We start from the raw sequence: 20,887 nt of genomic DNA on the forward strand, positions 1-20,887 counted from the left end.
CTAAATGATTACCAATATGTCTAGTTAACATTTATCACCATTTTTACTACATAAAATGTATGTAAATTTTTATTATATAAAAATATATAATAAAAGGGATGCATATCTATATATATAAAAGCCTAAGTGTCAGTAACGACCAGTGAACCAAACGACTGGTGGCTTTGATGCGTACTGACCACCAGGGGGCAGATGCTCAACGCAGGAGCTGCTGAGCTGTGGTTGACTTGGCAGCTGTGGTTCTTGGGTGACGCACCGGGAACCAGAGAAGAGGGAGCCCGGTTCCAGAGTGCGTCACCTGAGAACCACCCTCTCGCAATCCAGACCCCTCGGGGATGTTGGAGAGCCAGTTTTGGCCCAACCCCTGCAGGCCAGCCCGAAGGACCCCACCTGTGCACGAATCCATGCCCCAGGCCTCTAGTAATATATAATAGAGGAAATAGGTATAATATACAATATAATTATAATGTATAATATATATAATATGCAAGGTGGGGCACGAGTAGGTTTACAGTTGTGAGTACGATAAACAGTTCATTCTTGTATTATTATTATATTATTTTCCATACGAACAACTGCAGACCTTCTCTTGCCCACCCCTGTATATAGATCTTTTTTTTTTCGAGGGAAAAAAGAATCACAAATACATCATAGAAACTACGGCCCCCCGCGTGACCAGATCCATCATGCGTGACTCCTCTGCACTTTCTGACACCGCCCAGCACTCCTCCTTCCTGAAGCCCCAGCTCCTCTGGCTCCCAGGACACCTCAGCTGCCTGCTCTCCCTCCCTTCCCTGTCCCCCCCCCCCCCCCCCCCCCCCACTGCAGCCTTTGCTGATCCTTCCTCACCTCCCCAGCCTCCTACCCTGGGGAGCCCAGGGCTCAGACCTCCATCCTCTTCTCTCCCCTCTGTGCACACACTCCCTGCAGATCACGGCCAGCCTTGTGGTTTTATGGGTCAACTAGAGGTCTGATGCATGAAATTTGTGCAAGAGTAGGCCTGCCTTCACCAGGCTGCTGGCACCAGCTTCCCGACGGCACGTGGGACCCGGGCTTTCCTCTGGCACCCAGGACCCAGGCTTCCCTTGCGGCCCTGGCTTCGTCCAGAAGGTTGTCTGGAAGGACATCCAGAAGGATGTCCGGTCTAATTAGCATATTATGCTTTTATTACTATAGATGACTTCAAGGTCCTATCTCCCACCAGGATCTCTGTCCTGGAAACCCGCATCGCCGACTTCAGTGCCACACACAGTGTGGTCTGCAGTCTGGCAGCATCAGCACCACCTGAGACCTTGTTGGAAATTCAGACTCTTGGGCCCCAGCTCAGACCCATCGAACCAACACCTGCGTGGGGAGGACTGGGGTGTCAGCACCTGGTGAACAAGCTCGTCCGAGGATCTGATGCCCGCGGGAGCTGGGGGAGCAGTCATTTGACTCCCTGATCCTTCACCTGGATGCCTGACAGGCATCTCACACGTGACCCATCCACACCTGAGCTCCTGACCTTTCCTCCCATGACCTCCTCCACCAGCGTTCCTGCCGAAGTCAGGGGTGACCCCGCCCTGCCTGGCTCAGACCAAAAGCTCCGGCCACTCTGGACTTCCCCGTGTCTCATCCGCACGTCTGGCCTGGCGGCTCTGTATTCAGAAACATCCAGAATCTGACCCCTCACGGCCTTCTCTGCTCCCCCCCTGGCTGGACCCACCATCGCCTCCTAGTGGATCCTTGCAGAAGCCTCCAGGGCTCCCCAGCTCTGCGGAGACCCCAGCAGTCTACTCCCAACACAGCAGGAAGAGGGCCCTGTTGAAAGGCCCGCAGACCTTGTCTCTTTTGTTCTCAAACCCTCCACAGGCTCCCTCCACAGGCACAGCCCTTCCCAGGACCTGCAGGCCACACGCCTTGCCCTCTGGCCACCCGCCCTCGGTTCTCTGACCTGGGCACACTCCGGGCCTTGCACTGGCTGTCTCTTCTTCCGGAAAAGCTGTCCCCCCAGAGACTTGCATTCTGTCCCGACTTCTGCAGTCACCCAGACTCACTCTCAACGAGGCTTCCCTGACCACTCCCGCTAAAATTTCAGTTTGTTCTCTACATAACTTTTTCTTTGTTCTTTTGACTGTCTGTCCTACTTGTTTTCTTATCCTGCCTATTGCCTCTCTCTATAGTAGGGTGTCACTCCTCGGGCCTTGATCCCAGGGTACTCTCCTCCCCTGGATTTTGCTCGGCTCCCTGGACCATTCAGCCCAGATTCCCACTCGGGCCTGTCTTGCCTCCTTTAGACACTAGGTGGCGCTCCACGCCGCTCCAAGCTCCTGACTTGCAGGGCTCTTGCTGAAGTGAGGGACCCTGAGAATCAGCCTTGGTGGGGCCCAGAGTGAGCGCAGTGTTGTAAATTGCCTCCCCCTCCGTGGGGAATGCACATCCCCATTCAGAGGGACAGATGCCCGTCCTTACCTTGGGACACGGCTTGGGGGTCGGGGGGCGGGGGGGTGAGGTTCATTTCCTTTTACAAAACCCATTGCTGATGGGGAATCTTGACTGTCTGGTTTCCCTTTATCAGGTTTAGGTTTAATTCCTTTCACAAATACATTTGGTGCCCCCCCCCCCCCCCCCGCACCCCCCGAGCTGTGCCTCTGATGGGGACGTGGTAGGGCGTGGGAGTGGGGGGGGGGGGCGGGAGGTGGCAGCCCTGAACACTGATGCAATCTGAAGGGGGAGGGACAGTGTTCCAGGAGGGACAGCCAAGTCCCCCAGGTGGGCTGAACCTGGCACAACGGGGTGGCTGGGGGGCGGGGTGCTGGAAAGGGGGGAGGGAGAGTGGAGGGGGGCCAAGGCATCCAGCTGCCACCTCTGGGCTGCAGTGGTTTTGCAGTTGTAGGGTCGCCCCCTCCCCTTGCAGGCTTTGTGGGGGACCGTGGTCTCTGAGTTTCAGCCTTACCCATCTGTTCTCAGCCAGGAGGCCCCTGCATGGACAGGGGCCTGGCACCCCGCCCCTACCCCCACGACTCCCCATGTCAGAATCCCAGGGCCGGCCTGCGCCCTGCCATTCCAGACCTGCGCCTGGCCAGGACCCAGTGTCTGCTTCCCGGGGCAGTGAGTGCGTGTGAGCAGCCAGGCCGCCTGAGATCCATGCATGTGTCAGGGGCGAAGAAGGGAACAGATGTTTTCTGAGCAGCAAATCCATAGATGCAGGGGTGGGAGGGGAGGGGAGGGAGGGCCCAAATGATTTGCATTCTGGATTGGCCTGCGGCAGGATGGATGGGAGTGCTCTGCAGGGCGGGGTGAGGGGAGCCTGTGGGAAGCAGACCCTGGGCTCGGGTCCAGAGCTGCACGCAGTGCCCTGGGCTGCAGGCCTGGAGGAGGGAGGTCAAGGGCGGATTTCCTGCCTGACCCCCAGCGCTCCCCATGGGGACTGTGGGCAACCTGCACTGCTCAGACGCTCCTCACATGAATCCTGCAAATTAACCTTGAGCTTCTCTCCTAGAGAAACTCCCCTCCCAGAAATGTATGCACCGCAGCGATGTGTGTGTAAATATTCATGTACTGATGTGTGTGTAAATATTCACATATTGACGTGTGTGTAAATATTCATATATCGACGGGTGTCTTAGCCAAACAGCCAGGCCTGGAGTGAGATCTAAGCAGAGAATACCCCATGAGCCTTTACGACAGTTACGAATAAATAAGTGCCTCTTCTTTATCCATTTCTTATTGGCTTTTTTATTTTTTTTTAAACCAGTGTTCCTAGCAGTTTCCTCTTATGCTCTTGTGGAGGCATCGTGTCCCGGAAGAAAAAACCCAAAGCCTTTGGAGTCAGAGCCTGGAGTCGAAATTCTAGTTCTAATGCCGATCACTGCAATTCTGAGACGCTCCACCTCCCCGAGCCTCAGTTTCCCCACTTGTAATACTGGGGATATTCCCGTGCCTGTGCTGTGAGGAGGAAGTTCCGAGGTTCCGACACAGCGAGTGGGGCTCCCAGGAGCCCTGGGATGGCTGGGGAGACCTTCAGCCGGTGAAGGAGGAGGTGTGGGGAGGAGGGTGCGGGGAAGGCTGGCCCTGGGGTGATTACCGGGCTGCCCAGGAAGTCCATGGGCCCCGGAGTTCCCCCTTCGAGGCCAAGTGCCACCACAGAGACCCGTTGGGTTACATTCTCGTCTTCTAATGCCATCTCTGCTGGGGGTGGTCCCAAAGGTAGGAAATCCAAGGTGCTTCTCCACAAAGGGGCGAGGGAAGGAGGTGGGCCAGGCCAGGACGCCCGCCCCGTGAGACTAGAGCCCAGGTCTGGAGCTCGGGGTGAGGCATTTTTCGTAAAAGCGTTGACATTTACTGGAGAGAGAGGCCCCCTGACACCCTCGCACTGCCAATGCTTCCTGGGGACCTGTGGGCTGTGGAGTCAGCCCCGTCCTCTGCAGGCCCCCATCTGGGCCTCAGTGCTGGGCAGGGCAGAGAGGGTAGGGGCGGGGCGGGGGTGGGGGGCTGCCACCTCGGCTCCAATAAGCCTCAGCCCTTTTGTGTGTCCCCTGGGGAGGGCTGAACGGCACAGGCTATCATACACCCTCCAAGGGCTGTCTTCAGGTCAAACCAGGGTGCTGGGCCGTGAACTGCCACCCATGGCCTGGGCACCCCTGGTCCCTGGGGTCCGCCCTGCTCTTGGGCAGTGGCAGGAGGGCCTGGTGCTTGGCTGCTTTCTGGCTCCTTGGTGTGTGTGGCGGGGTGGGGGTGGGGGCGGGGAGAGGGGGAGGATGGCAGCAGAGAACATTCTTATTCATGTGTCAGGCTGTGTGGCTCGCAGGAACCTGGTGCTAGCTCTGGGGGGAGGGCAGGGCATTGCTACCAGCAAAGGAGTGTGCAGGAAGGAGCTCAGGAGGCAGAGTGAGCTCGGGGTTCGGAGGTGGGGCTGCCGAGGCAGAGAGAGGGCTAACGAACAGCTGTTAGAGGCCCCAGAACCAGGCCTGGAGATGCAGGCATTCTCTCTTCCTTATGAAACAGCGTTCCCCCTCGTTGTTCAGGGCCAATGACAGCTCTGAACAAACGGTGAGTGGGTTATGGGGAAACGCCAGGGACCCCGGTCCTGTTCCTAATTCTTCTCTGTGAAGTGCAAGGACAAAAACAGACACAGGGAATGGGGGGAAGAGGGGGTCGGCACAGCTCACATCGGCCCCCAGGGAGCACACTGGCCACAGCTCCTGCTGTAGCCAACAGGCTACCTTCACTCCCCGGGCCCCCAAACCCACGGACCTAGGACTCCTGCTTGCACCCTAGCTGCAAGGGAGGCTGGGAAAGCGATTGCCTGGTCTTCTGGGCGTCTCAAGAGGGAGGTGTATCACCCCCACCCACCCCTTCTGCCAGGAGCGGGAAGGCCAGGAAGTGGAGGGAAATGTGGAAGCAGGCTGTGCTCCCAGCTCTGCTTCCGTTTCACACGTGTCCTCTCTTCTTCCAAAGACAGCAGTCCCTGGCCCCACCCTGCATCCAGAGTGATTTCACCTCGAGACCCTGCACTCATTACATCTGCAAAGACCCTACTTCCAAATAGGTCACATTTGAGTGCCCATGGGATGTGGATTTGGGGGACAATACTCAATCCCAACACACAGGGGACCAGGATTGAGGCCCTCCTTCGCTCCAGGGACTGAGCAAGCCATCCGCATCCTCTTCTTTTCATCATGTTCCAACAAACTGGGGGAGCAGCACCATGGTTTCCATTTCTCTCCTTCTGGGCAGGACCCCGAGGCTCAGAGAGGCTCAGTGCCTCGCTGCAGGTCACAGGGCGGCTTAGCTGGAGAACCAGGATTTGAACTCAGGACCATCAGACTCCAAAGCTGTCTATGCCAGTTTCTGAGCCACTTGAGGACAGGGGTTTGATCTTATCCAACCTTTCATTTCCCACTCCCAGCATTTCTGGACCCGACACTTTGCACACTGATAGCTCTGAAAACTGATAAAAGATAGAGAACCACTGACTTTCAGAAAGACTCGGCACTGAGGTGGGTGCTGGGATGTGGCTGACCACGCTCCCCAGACCTGCCCCAGCCGATGCCCTGTGGTGACAAGTGACAATGCCATCTCTTAATACCCAGCTGCTACTGCTCCACCGAGAAGTCCTACAGCCCCTGTCATCTTAGATCTACGCTGGCCCTGAAAGCCGGAAGGCAGCCACATGCAGGTAAAAATCTAAGCAGCTTCAGTGAATCGGATGCCCGCTGCCCAGCAGGCTCTCTCGGCCAGGCATTTCATACATGTGACGTCTTGAAATATTCACAATAGCCAGCAAGGTGGGTAGTATTATCCCCCCTTTGCAGATGGGGAAACTGAGGCTCAGAGAGGGGATGTGACTTTGGAAGAGATAGAGCCTCCCTGAGTCTGGAGCTGGTGTTCCTTCTGTGGCCCTGTCTTGCTTCTTTCCAGCTTCCCTGACACAGCCTGTCCCCGCCCCTACCCAGTGTGACCAGGAGATGGACACGTCTGTCCTCCAGCCGATTCCCTGGGCAAAGGGAGGAGATGGAGGGAAAGCAGAGGCCAGGTTGTCAGTCAAGAGGATACCTGGGCCCATGAGGAGAGCCTCTATACTGCTCTGAGGCTTAAATGACTTGAGAGAAAGCAGAAACCATTCCCCGGAGAGCCAATTAATGCAGGTGAATTTGCATATGTAAATTAGTCCATTAAACTGTGACAAGCTCCCAGCGGATTGGAGTACTGAATATCGGAAGATTTTTGTATTAGTTAAAATGCTTTTTGTTTTATTTCTCCAATAGTTTAACTGGATCGGGCTTAAAAAACAATAGAGAAAATTCACTAGCTGGTGGATCTCTGATGATCTAATGCAGATGAAGCTTCAGGTACGGTTTGATCAGGGCTTCAGCATCATCCCCTGTCACTAAGCTAGTTTTGTTCTCATGGCTGGTTCCTTCGTGGCAGCAAAATGGCTGTAGCAGCAGCAGCCCTCATTTTTTTGCACTAAATTCCTTCCAGATGAAGCTTCTATCTTTCTAATCAACAAACCAGATTTCTGAGCTTAAATCTTATTCAGGTCACATGCCTTCCCTGCACCAAAGGTTAAGGCCAAGGGAACTGGAGAAATGAAACTGCTCAGTTCAAGCCCATCAGGGCCCAGTCCCAACCAGGAGGCGAATAACATCCCTAGGATTTGAACTTCCGTTTTCCACCCCCTCAGTCACTGCCCTGCACCCCGATGAGATGGCAAAGGGGGAAGTGTCCGTATTCTTTCTTTCCCCTCCCCCTCCTCCACTGGCATAAAAGCACAGAGGACAGTGCATTCCTAAGAGGCTCCCCGTTTAGAGTTGAGTCTGGGGCCTCCATCTGGGCCTGGGGACCCCCCTGAGCTCCCGGAACTCTGGAACCAGGTCCTCGTGGGGGAACGGTCCGCACGGAGCTGCCCAGCCCGGGGTGACTCAGGCGGCACTGAAACGGCCCCGTTTGTCTGATTGCGCCGGATGTTTCCATGGGTTGTAATGAGGCAAATTGGGACAAATTGCCAAGGACCCTTTGTAAACGCCACCGACAAGAACGCTGCCCTCCCCGGCGGTCCCGGGAGGCCGCTTTCCCTCTCCCTCTCCCTCTCCCCCTCCTCTCTCCCGGGGAAGCTGCGGGGGAAGAGACGGTGCTTTATGTTCCTCCCTGGGCAGAGAGCACCTTCCCTGTGTAGCAGCTTTGCATCTCGGAGTGTTTTCTCTCCCTCTCACCCTGCGTGGAGGGAAGCACGGGACCAGGACCACGACGCTGTGACATTCCCTGTAGCTCCTGCACAAGGAAGGGGTCGGAGCTGCCTTCCCTGGGGTGCCCCAGGGAAAAGGGTTCCTGACTCAATCCAGGGGACCCCACCTAAAGTCAACCCAAGCTCTCCCTGCAGGACATTGCCGAGCCGTTGGTAAGTCAATGAGCGATGAGACTCTCCCAGAGCAGAGTGGCTTCCAGGACCCGAGCCCCTCCGGGGAGGCCTCTGATGGAACTGGTCACCAGCAGAACTCGCTTTGGAAAAGTCATGTGAGCGCAGGCTCAGAGGGTCTGCTAAGAGCCAGCCCGGCTGGCAGCGGCCTGGATCCCTGCGGCCTGTTATAATTTCTGGCTTGTGATAACCCAGATTCAGGAAGGCGGGGTCCGGACCCGAGTGGGTAGCATGCCTGGGGTATCCGGGAGCCAGATGGGTACAGTGTGAGGCCTGGAGGGGTCTGAGGCTGAACCTGCTCAGGTTTCCACTCCACGGAAGCTGCTGGTCAAAGGGGACTCGTGCTTTCTGGTCTCTGCCCTTTGCTCCTGCTGCGGTCTCTGAACTGAGTGCCCGTCTCCGTCTCTGCACACCCAGCACGGCTAACCTGTAGCTTCACCTCGTCTTCCTGTCCAGACCTGCGATCCTCGGGGCAGGAACCCTGTGCTCCTCTCTTGAGCTCCTTCATCTCCAGCTCAGGGCAAGTGTTTATTACACCCTCAGTAGCTGATGCCAAGACAAATAAGACACAGACCTGCCCACGCAGAGCATGCAGCTCCGTGGAGGCAGCACACGAGAGGCCACGGTTAAAATTGTGCTCCCTGGGCTGCTGGGGACGATCACAGGGCAGAGGCAGAGCAGAAGGACTCTGCCCAGCCCGGGGACATACAGAAGGACCGGATTCCAGAGGACAAGCAGTGACCTTAGGTTATGATAAGCAGGAGTTAGCCAAGTAAAGACAGGTGTGTGGAAGCGTGTTCCGGGCAGATGGAACAGCCTGGGCTAAGACCCAGAGGCTCAAGGTTTGAGGAACTGAGTGAAGGTCTGTGTGGCTCTGGGGAGCATGAGAGATACAGAGATTTGAGATGCCAGATTGGGTGTCTGAGGAGGAGGAGCTGAAGAAAAGCACCAAGGCCTACTTCTCACAGACAGAGGGAAGCGTGGGGGCGGAGGCAGTGCTGGTTTCTCCAGTGTGTGTGTGTGTGTGTGTGTGTGTGTGTGTGTGTGTGTGTGTGTGTTACAAAGACAAGCCCTACCTCAGTGATGGCGAACCTTTTGAGCTCGGCGTGCCAGCATTTTGAAAAACCCTAACTTAACTCTGGTGCCGTGTCACATATAGAAATTTTTTGATATTTGCAACCATAGTAAAACAAAGACTTATATTTTTGATATTTATTTTATATATTTAAATGCCATTTAACAAAGAAAAATCAACCAAAAAAATGAGTTCGCGTGTCACCTCTGACACACGTGTCATCGGTTCGCCATCACTGCCCTACCTCCTTAGCCAGCCCCTGTCAGGGTACCAGGACCCTGTGAAGTACTCTCCTCAACCCTCCACTCTATTGGGCAGGAAATTATTTGAAATTACAAAAAAATAAAAAAAGGCCCTGACTGGTTTGGCTTAGTGGAAAAAGCATCAGCCTGAGAACTCAAGGGTCCCAGGTTCAATTCTGGTCAAGGGCATGTACCTTGGTTGTGGGCACATCCCCAGTGGGGAGTGTGCAGGAGGCAGCTGATCGATGTTTCTCTGTCATCGATGTTTCTAACTCTCTATCCCTTTCCCTTCCTCGCTGTAAAAAATTAATAAAATATATTTTTTTAAAAAAATCAGTGGTGGAAGCCTTCCCCCCAACCCCGAATCTTCCCTCTCTTGCTCACACGGCTTGCCCTCTCACGGTATTAAAACCTCTCTTTGAAGGCTCAGGCCTCACCGCTGGCAGGAGACCCTCTCTGAACACCATTCCAGAGGCATCCCCAGCCCTCGCTGTCTCCCCACCCTGCCTGGGTGGCCATCGGTTGCACGTACTGCCACCCCCTGATGTCCTATTGTCCACCGATCCGTCCCCTGAGTCATCGTCCATCTGAACCGCTATCACATAGAGCTCCATGGAGACGGGCCGTTTGTGCTGAATCCCGTGCCTAGCTCGGTGCCCGGCCACAGGCGTTGTCCCATAAAAGTTGTTGAAAAAAGCAAACTATAGGACAGTTATGAGTACCCGCTGTTTCCACACGTATCATCTCATCAAATTCTCAGAACCACCGAAAATACCGTCCTCATTTTGGGGCGTGTTGAGGGTTCCCTAGTCAGCCACTCGTGGAGCCAGGAGGAATCCAAATGTGCGTATTTCCACGCCCTGTGAGGTAGACGTAATATTTCTGCAAAGGCTGCCACCCCCATAAGGCAGCCTTTCCCCTATAAAGTAGCCCTGCTCCCAGACACCCAGTTCTGCCCCTTCCAAGGCGATGCGGCTGCTCCCTGAACTTTCTGGGGAACATTAATAGAACCCCCACCAAAATTAAATAGATAATGGGTACTGTTTACTGAGCACTTACTATGTGCCAGGTGCTATGCTAAGATCTTGCACCAACTCAGTTATTCCTCATAACAACCTTGTAAGTACTATGTTCTCCCCATTTGACTGAAAGAGAAACTGAGGCAGTTTAAGGAGCTCAAGGCCCCAGCAGTAAGTGGTGAGGTCTGGCTTGGACTGTGGACAGTGGGGCTCAGAGCCCATACGCCTCTGTTACCATGGCCACGAGGGATGCCAGGTGGCAGAGAATCCTCCCTCTATCCTTCACCAACTTTGATCTGGTGGGAACGCCCAGGCTGCTGGGATTCTCTCTGCCAGGTTCGAGGACAGACAATTAATTAATCAGGAGCATTAATGAAAATGCCAACTCCATTACTGCAGAAACTTCAGTCATTTATGGGGAATTGAACTCTGGCCAATAGGATGTTATTACAGACGTGCCCGTCTGTGCTCTGAGCGCTTCTGCCGAGGAACCACGCGGCCTTAATGAAGTGTTTGGTGCTCCTGGCTCAGAGCCGATGCCGCCTGGCTGTGCCGTGCCAGCGGGGCTGCCTCACCACAGCTGCATGGGGCACTGGGGACCCAGGGTCCTTCGCGCTGTAACCAGCTCTGAAGTTCCTGCTACGGGGCAGACACTGAGGCGGGGGGTAAACAACAGGGACACAGGCCCTGCCTTTGAGGAGCATGTAAACTCAAGCGGGAAGATGGCCATGTGAGCATGCAGGAAAGCAGCCCAGACAGGGGCGCGAGAAAGACCAATTCTGGCTCAAGGTGGATGGGGGGGCTTCCTGGAAGAGGTGTCACTGTGTGAAAATAATTTCTTTCCTGGTGAGTTGCTTCTCTCTCACAAAATCTGATGGGACAGATGCAGAAACTGGTGATCTGCAGGTTTAGTGCACAGCGTGCATTCGCCACGGGGGTGGTAGTGTCTCCATGGGGGTGGGGGGAGTGTTTTGTGTGTGTGCATGTGAAATTCTACTCTTTTTATGTTTAAAGCACAGATGTAGATACAATAAATATACAGGTATAGAGTATGTTTCTGGTATTAAAATTTCATAATGGCTCAAGCTGGTTTGGCTCAGTGGATAGAGCGTCGGCCTGTGGACCAAAGGGTCCTGGGTTCGATTCCAGTCAAGGGCACGTATCTTGGTTGCGGGCTCCGCCCTGGCCCGGGCCCTGGTTGGGGTGCGTGTAGGAGGCAACCAACATGGATGTTTCTCTCACATGGATGTTTTTCTCCGTCTTTCCCTCTTCCACTCTCTGTGCAGGGGTCCTCAAACTGCGGCCCGCGGGCCACATGTGGCCCGCCGAAAACATTTATCCGGCCCGCCAGGTGTTTTTGCCGCCGCTGCCTGTTGCTTAGCAGCCGACTAGTTTTTTTTTAAACTATAGTCCGGCCCTCCAACGGTCTGAGGGACAGTGAACTGGCCCCCTTAAAAAGTTTGAGGACCCCTGCATAGAGGATCAATGGAAGAATATCCTTGGGTGAGGATTAACAGCAACAAAAATCATGATGATCGACACTAATTTGGAAGGCGAGCAGGTGGGGAGTTAGAGTGAGAGACAGAGAAGGCTGGACAGAGGAGGGCAGATTGAAGCTGGGATTTTAGGGGAAAGCAGCTGACTGCCAGGTGGAAGAGCACTGAGGACAAAGGGATCAGACACCACAGTCATGGCGAGGTGAGAAATCAGCACAGGTGTGGGGGGTGGGAGGGTTGGCAGGAGAGAGTCATAATCAAGTGCGAGTTCTAGAAACATCTCTCTGCTGTCTGCAGAGTGGCTGGGACCAGGACTCAGTCCAGGACTGGGAGGGGCTGTGGCAACCATCTAGGGAGAGACCGGAGAGGAGAGATGTGTGGGGGGAGGACCAGCAGGACTAAGATGGACTGGCCCTGGGGGTGGGCAGGAGTCAGCTGCAGGTCTCTACTCTGCCCAAGCCGGGCAGGGCAGGGCAGGGCACAGCCATGATCTGAAAGAGGACGCCCAGGGGTCAGATGGAGTCCCTGAATGATGCCGGCCACATTCGCTAAAAGCCAAACCTAACGTCGTTAGTCCCGGCAGGCGATCCATCTTTTCTCCTCCTGCCACCAGCACAACGAGACTGCACTCCATTAAGCCAATTTACTGCGGCTCCTTAGACTCAGGGAACCAGAGCCTCTCTGGAGAGGCGGTCTGATCCCTGACCTCCGGCTCACCCCGGGAAGCTGCGCGGTCAGCCCGCAGGCAGAGGGCCTGCCTCCTGTCACTCATCCGCGCTGTCACTGAGGCTCCTGGGTGCTCCCCTCAGCCGTGGGATCCTATAGTCATCTCCTCCCCGCCCGCCATCCTCATTAGTCTCGGAGAGGGAGAGCAAGTGCCTCTTCCCGCGATGGCTTCGTGTCGCTAATTGCACTTAATTCCTCTGCACTGTGCCCAGTGGGGCCTGCGAGAGCCCCCATGCTGGGAAGCTGGGCTCGAACAGGAGGCCCGTGGCTGGGAAGGAGGTCTGCAAAGGGGAGGGAGGCAGGTGGCCCGGGTGGGGGTGCGCTCTGTGCCAGGTGTTCCCTGGGGCTCACCCATGCTTCCTGCCCCTCTGTGTGGTAACGGGGTGCCTGCATGTCTGGTTTCCCCATGGGCGATGAGCCCGCTGAGGGCAGGAATTCTGTCACAGACATCTTTACCCCAGCGCCTGTCCTAACCTGGCATGGGGTGGCCATGGGCAAATATCTGTGGATAACTCAGGGGGTTTATTCACTAGAATGTAAGCTCCATGAAGGCAGGAATTTGTGTCTATTTTGTCCACTGCTGCACAGCAGCACCTAGCGCTGTGCCTGCCAGTGTTCAATAAACATACAGCAAATGAATGAATGAATGAATGAGTGAGTGAGCAAATCTTCCCTCTGAGGCACCCTGCGTGGTGGCATGGCAGGCTGCACGGTTTGGCTGTATTTCTTCACTCCCTCCTGCCCTTCCCAGTCCTGCTGGCTCTGGGCTTGGCCGTGTGACTTGTTCTGACAATACAATGAGAAGGGACCCAGAGTGTCTGCCGCTCAATATTCCTCTGCAAACTGTGAGGTCAGGAGAGGGTTTTGCTGGCGGGGAGGGTGGTGGGTTTGGAAGGCGAAGGTGCCAGGTTCCCAGAAGGCAGAGCTGGCTGGGCCTGGACTCCAGAGAGAAGGGAGGCTGGACAGACAGATGCTCTCTTGGCCTCAGCCACCCCACAGGGCTGTGTGGATGATTCCACATGTTCTGACTTTTTCTTGCTTTGAGCAATGGCTCTGCACTCTGCCCTGCTCCCTGGGTCTCTTGCCTCACGCGGCTGGGCGGTGGTTTTCATGGACGTTCACCTCACCTTTCAAAGATGGCGTGGGCATGGGAGGGAGAACTGAGCCCCGGACACAGACGGTTAGAGAGCTGAGTGCTGCCGAACTCTCCCCACAGACTCGGACCAGGGAAGCCCGTCATGGCGTTGAATTTCACAGCGATAGACCAGGGCCTGGACTCGGATACGCTCACAGGATGGGCTCTGCTCCAGTTCTAAAAGCTGCCTCCCTCCCCTCAGGCCCAGGCGGGGCTGTGAACCATCCTCCCAGAATCAAAGGGACTGGAGTTGTGACCTGAGGAAGCATCTCAGAGATCCTCAAGAAGTGACTGTCACGTCCGAGTCAAAGCGGAAGACCTGGAATCCAATCCTAACGCTGGCACTTCTTACCTCTGTGACTGCAGAAAAGTCAGGTCATTTTGGGGACCTCGGCTTTCTGATGTAGAAAATGGGTTATAACAGCGACAGGGCCGAGTTGTTGAAAAGATAAAAAGGATGTAAACTATGAGAAAGACCTGCACATAGTAGGTGCTCAATGAGTTTGGGGTATGCATCTCTAGACGCATCTTCCAGGAGGGAAGGGTATGCACCCCTATTGTTGGCGCAGGAGACAGAGAGATGGGCTGGTGGCTTGCACCATCACCTACAGGAAACACACATGGTTTATAATCACTGGGCCATTTACTAAGGGCGCACCAGTGTAGTAGTACTGGCCAGACAAAGCACATCACCCAGTAGCCCATTGAATTTTTAGAGCAAGTCTATGGAATAGAATAGTTACCCTCATTTTACACATGGGGAAACTGAGGCATAGCAAGGGAATGAAGGGAACTGGCTAAGGTCACTCAGGTAATGAAAGGCACAGCCAGCACTCGGCTCTGGGCCAGCCTGGCTCCGGAGTCCTGGCTCCTAACAGCTATGCAAGAATGTTCTCCAGGCTTCTCACTACTCGGAGCTGTGCGTGCTTATGTGTGTGCGTGCATATGTATGTGTGTGTGTGTGTGTGTGTGTGTGTGAAAACGGGCCATCACGTGTGTGTCTGATGACACTGCTGGGCCCTCTGGAATTGCTTTCATTAAATAGAGCCCATGGGTCTATGCTGGGGGGAAGTTGAGCAGCCCTACAAAGCCCACGATGCCGTTTGTAGGAAAGATTTGGCTAAAACAATAGCCCCTGCAGGTCTCAGAGGGCAAATTGCTCTCAGATATCAATGTCAGGAACTGGTGTTCTGGTTTCAAGGTTCTCGAACCTGAATGTGCATTATCACTACCTGTGTTTGTTAAAGCACAGATAGCTGGTTTCACCCCCAATTCCGGGCTGGGCGTGAGAACTGACGTCTCCCACAAGCCCCCAGGTGGGACCACATGCGGAGCACACTGCTGTGGAGGCCGTCACGGATCTTGTGTCCTTCTTTGCAGGGACTGTGGGGAAGCTCAGAGACAGAGGAGCCACTCCAGCAAAGGGCCTTGCATTTCCCTCACGCTAGGCTCAGCTTCCTTTCATTTTTCTTACTTGCACTTTCCCACTTGCCGCCATTTCCTCATTCACAGAAGTGAGCAAATGAGCATTTAAACATTTTTGCTTAGGCTGACATGGGATTCAAATGACACCTCCTCATGGATAGAATGACAGCTGCTTCATGAGCCCCTCGGAAAGACGGCACGAGACAATGCATGCAGTGGAGAGCTTAGCACGGTGCCTGACACACACGGCTAGATCAACGGGAGCCATTATTACAATTATAATCTAGCAACAAAAGAGACAGCCCGTGGCTGTCACTGCTCTCCGTGGCCTCCCCCACGTGACTGGAAGGGAGAGAGACGGAGCCCTCATTCTTTGTGATAAGAAGCCGCCCCGGGGCTACAGCTTTCTCTCCTCCGGTTGTGGCTGTGTACAGTTCTGCGGGAGACGCAGTGAACAACACTGACTGCAGGGAACAGCTGTACTGCCCAGAGAAGGACATTGTGGGGAGCACCGGGGATCCCATTGTATTGCTCTCACACCGGGGGAAGCAGACATCTCCCTGGAGGAGGGATGAACGGTAACGTGAAAGCGCAAAGTCCAAGCAGACAGAGCCCGACTCCGAGCCAGAGCAGCCTCCCCTGCCTCCACCGGGATCACGCTTCCAACTAGGACCCTGACCCTGAGTTTTCTCTCTTCCTTCCGTAGAGATTGTACAGGGCACAGAGGGGGTGGGGTGGCACTGTGCTGTCATTTCGCTGCAGACTAACTTCATCTTCATTATGAGTCAATCAGGAGACACAGTTCTCCCCATTTTGTGGATGAGTAAACTGAGGCTCGGAGAAGCACTGTGAAGTGCTGAGGTCGCACAGTGGATGCCATCTGACTTCAGCAAGTGTTCTTATATGACGACAACGTGAAACCCAACAGATTTGCCATCTCAGGGTTCAAAGCTCATTTTGTGGGACCCGTGTACGCTCCCTTTCACCACTCGTCATTCTTCCCATTTATCACTGGCTCCCGTCAACCTCAGGGTCTGCTGATCGACACTGATAATGGCTGGTAGATAACTGGGGTCTTAGCTGGAATGAATTTAAGAGGGTCTTCACTCCCAGAAGGGCCTGGGAGACAGCTGTGGGAGACCAAGGAAGGGGACAGGGTATAGGGAGCAGCAAGAGAAAGCAGCAGCTGATGCCATATTTATAGCTGAGCTTCTGCAAAGAACAGGTGGGAGTATGAGCCAGGGACTTCTGAGTTATGATGTGAATGTGGCCTCAGTGACACAGGCTGGTGAGGTAACAGTTACTAATTGTAATAAGTGCTGTTACGAAGACTGAATGAGGTCACGCATGTGAACTAGACATGTCACATGGCATGCTATGCCCAGGTCCTCACACTGCCCAACTCACAGCCCAGGAAGAAAGAAAAAATCCCGAGATGGCCAAGTTCAGGGTCACGGGACACTGGCCTCCTCTCACCCTCTTGTTCTCAGCAAGCTGATTGGCTACTGAAGGCTGCTAGCTCAAAGGCTGTGGAGAGATTGTTGTGTGGTCAGGTTTAAAAATTAAAGAAGATGGGCTTCATACCCACTAGATGACCATAGTTTTGTTTTTTTAATGAGAATAACAAGTGTTGGCAAGAATTTGGATGTTGGGCCCTTTATACACTGCTGGTGGGCATGTAAAATGGTGCAGCTGCTGTGGAAAGCAGTTTGGCATTTTCTCAAAGAATGATGAGTTAGAATCATCACGTGACCCAGCAATTTCACTCTTACTGTAGGCACAGACCCAAAAGAACTGAAAATAGGTGCTCAGACAAAATTCATAGCAGCATATTCACAAAGGTCAGCGGGTAGAAAACGCTCCAATGCCCACTGGCAGATGAGTGCGTGAACACAAGGTGGCCTAGCCATTCAATGGAACAGTCTTCACCTTAAAAAGGAACAAAGGGTTGCCACATGCTACAACACGGATGATCCCCGGAAACACGGATGGGGCTCAGTGAAAGAAGTCACGCAAAGACCCCATGTTGACTTACTCCATAAATGTGAACTATCCTGAGCAGGCAAGTCCATAGAGACAGAGCAGATGGTGGTTGTCAGGGCCGTGGAGGGGTGGGGAGTGGGGAGAGTGGGGAGTGAGGACCTGATGGGCCCCAGGCTTCCATCTGGGGTGATGCCAAAGTTTGGGTGCTCGGTGGTGATTCTGCACAATTTTGTGAACTTAACATCACTGAAGTATACACCTTGAAATGGTTAAAATGATGGCATTTATCTTATGTGTATTTGCCACAATAAAATAATAAAGATAGGCGGAGTCTCTCCTCTGCCCCGCCTGTCACAGACAGTGTAACTGGGAAATGCCAGGAAAATGAGGAAGCAGCCAGAGGCTAGAAGAGCTTGAGGAAAGCAGTCTGGCTCAGTCAGGCCAGAGGGGCTCGTGGGCCTGCTGACGTCATGAGGATGCAGGGACCAGGATGAGCGGTGACGAGGCGGAGAAGAGGGGTGGGCCGCAGGTGCAGAGGCAGGGCAGGGCAGGGCATTGCAATGACCTGTGCGCCCCCACTGCTGCGGCAGCTCCCTCCATTCCACAACAGGGGCACCTGGTCTCCCAGAGGCAAGCCCACCCCATGCCGCCTGCTGCTGCCGAGCTGAAATCACACCCAGGTCTTTGCCTGGGAGAGAAGGAGACCCATCTAGTCAGAGAACAGAATCCACTCAGGAAAGAGGACCCGCAGGCAGCCCGATGCGAAGACCGTCCTTGCCTCTGTGGTGTGTGTGGTCCCCACACCGGCCCATCTTCCCTGGGGGCTGAACCTGTCTCCGTGTAATTCTCAGTCCTGCGGCCAGATGAGACCCCGAGCCAGAGCCGAGGGAGGGCAGACCGGACATCCTGAGCAGCCCTGCTGGAAGGACCCGCCGCCAGGTCCTGCATGAGCATCTCCCACCTCCGTTAAGTTCTCGAGTGAGCAGAGAGCAGGTACGTATATTTCTGTGGCTTCCTCTCCTTCCTCCTCCCATCTGCTGACCCCTCATTCCCAGCGGTTCTCAGGAGCATCACAGCCACAAGGGCAGAAAGCCAGGCCATTCCCAGCTACCCTTTGCTTCTCCCCACTAGAGGGACATCAGCCACAGTGAAGGTCAAGATGGACTTGGGGCCAAGGATCCTAAATATCTCAGCCTCAGTGTGGCATCTGCTCTTCCTTCTGCTCCAGATCCCCTCCTCTGAATCCACTTTGTCCAACTAAACTGCGCCCCCATGGGCTTTAGCATTAGAGAGGGCCCCTGAGGCTCCACTGCACCCCTACCCCACCTTCCCTAAGTGCCTTGTATGCTCCCAAGCTCAGTCCCGCTGGGTTTCTGTCACGGACAATCAGAAGAATCCAGATGGACAGGACCCAACGGCATTTTCCTAACATCGGACCCAGCCTTCTTTCCTCCCCCCTCTCCATCTCGGTAAATGGCACCACATGCCGGTCAAGTTGGACACCTGCAAGGTCCCCCTGTCCCTCACCCACCACTAATCAGTGGCCATGCCTCGCTGAACTTGTCCCTTTCTCCCCACCTCAGTCGAGGCCTCGCCATCTCTTGCCTGTAGCAGTTTTCTTTGGCAGTTTCCCATTGATTTGGTAGCCCCAGACTCTCCCCCTCAGCTCCTGCTTCTCCCTTAATCTACCCTCCGACTGTAAACCAGAATCATTTTCCTGAAACACAAACCTCTTCCCCCGTCGCCCCTGTCAATAACACCACCGTCTCTATACAAAGTCCAGATGCATTCGCTTGGCATTCAAGGCTCTGCCTGGGCCCCACTCCCCCTGTGGCCCCAGCAGGAGCCTTCGCCCGACCACGGGATTCTCGCGTGTGCCAGGCTCTCTCACCCTCCGCCCTGGCACGTGCTGCCTCTCGTGGGACTCCCTCTGTCCCAACACCGTGTGCCTGCCTCCAGCACAGGGCCTGCCACATAGTAGGGGCTTAGTATCAAGTCAGCAAACAAGTTAATGAAAAACGATCACTGAGACTGAGCTTGAGGCTCTGACTCTCAGGCGAGGCAAGTGGAAGCTTTTCCGCCCGCCCCTCCTTCCCACCAAAGGTGTGATTTGGACCGCTGTGGCTCCTCTGCACAGATTCGGCTCAGCAGAACCTCCAGCAGACACTCTGAATTCCTGTAAATTACTTTCCTGCTATGGCTTGTAAACCGGTTGCCAAGCAACAAGGGGATTTGGTCTTTATCAAAGGGCCTCATCTGCACACGATGCACTGGAAAGATGTCCTGGAGCAGGTGGGGGGCGGGCATAGCCCACTCCCTCAGCCCCTCAGCCTGCTGGGTACCCACAGCAGCTCTGTCTCACCCCTGCTCTGAGCGGGCTAGCCCTGCTGGAGGCTCCTGACACATCTCTTTCTGAGATGCCAGCCCGACTGGCTCGTGCGGGTCAGGAGAGGAGAGGGAGCTCATGAGCCGTGGGAATGCGCAGAACCCCGAGACCACACGCTTTGGAGTCAGAAAGCGCCAGGTTTGCAGCCCAGGGTGGCACTCAGCCACGTGTGCCAGGGGGAGTCCTCCTTGCTGAGCCCGGTTTGCTCCCGGGACAGTGTCCGGGCTGTGGGTGGCTTCAGTGAGATGATGGGGTAAAAGTCAGCTCTGGCAGCTGCCCGGAGCAGCACAGCAGCCTCGAGGCCATCCGGGGCTCCGGGAAGGCACAGCAGTGGCTGGTCAGGCTGAGGTGAGAGCCCCCACCTGTGCCAGCCAGACTCAGCGAGGGACCGCGAGGGGAAGGGAAGAGAAGTTGAAGCTGTTGTGCGGGCGGCCCTCTGGGAGTGTCTGTCACCCATCCCACACGGCAGCGGATGGGTGCTCCACCCCCAACTCCCCTCCGACGCTGAGGGCTCTCTCCACTGCGAACATACTTATTGTTTCTGCCCCTACCTGCCCTCGGATTTCACGCCATCTCCTTCCATCTCACATGACTTTTAATACAACTTGTGTCCTATTGGGACTAAAACTCAGAGAAGCCGGGACAGCCAAATTGCCCGACCCTGAGAGAGGGCAGTGGGGCCGCAGCCCTGGATTTTCAGGCCGAGCCCGGGCCAGGCTGCAGTTTCACGGGATGTTCTGCTCCGGCTCCCAGGTGAGGGGCCACCTTCTGCCTTCATCTCCCGCGCTGTCTCTGGGGACGGCTGGCAGCTGATTGTGGTTCTGATCCATTGCTCCCATAATCATTTCCAAATGTTATTTTCATGAAGCCATATTCTCCTCCGCACTGCGGTGACTCCCCGTCGTCCCTGCCACGTGTCCCGTTAGCCCCACACCCACAGCTGGTGTATTTGAAGGGCACTGCAGCCCGGCCCACAGCCCTGGCATGCACACCGGGGCAGGGCTGCTCTGGAGAGAGAGGGCAGAAACAGACGGGTATCAAACACAAGGTGTCTCGGACTTGGCAATGGTAGGTGTGCTCTGTGCCAAGACCTGTGGTGTCGATAGTGCATTTGTTTTGAAGACTGTGGGGGCTGAGGTTCCGAGAAGGGGTGCAACCTTCCCAGGGTCACACAGCAGGTCCATGGCTGGTGGTGGGCTTACAGCAGGGCTCTCTGGTCCTGAGTCTGTGCTCCATTCCTTGCCCATATCCCCTCGGGCAAATGCCACAGGTGACCCTGGATCACCTCTTGGGCAAGGTGAATGTGTAAAACCGAAAGGCCCAGGGGACACAGGCCCCTTCTTGTCCCATCAGCTCTGCCTCCTCCCTCCATCCTTACAGAGCCCCCTGCCCTGCGATTCCTGTCCCACCTGAGTCCTGGGTGTCTGCGTCTTCCTCTCATGGTTCCATGGGTTTGCTTTTATACGCACAGTGCTAGGTACTAGTCTGGGGTCACATGGC

General features: G+C 55.1%; 1 protein-coding gene across 4 annotated transcripts in view; it reads right to left on the minus strand.

Annotated features, from left to right (window-relative positions):
* The window catches only part of KCNIP1 (potassium voltage-gated channel interacting protein 1), a 256,313-nt gene that overhangs the window by 74,756 nt on the left and 160,670 nt on the right, over nt 1-20,887 (minus strand). The window lies entirely within an intron of this gene.

The sequence above is a fragment of the Myotis yumanensis genome, unplaced genomic scaffold, assembly GCF_028538775.1.
Source record: "Myotis yumanensis isolate MYYU_CA2020_CCGP unplaced genomic scaffold, mMyoYum1.0.hap1 SCAF_5, whole genome shotgun sequence".
Taxonomy (NCBI): Eukaryota; Metazoa; Chordata; class Mammalia; order Chiroptera; family Vespertilionidae; genus Myotis; species Myotis yumanensis.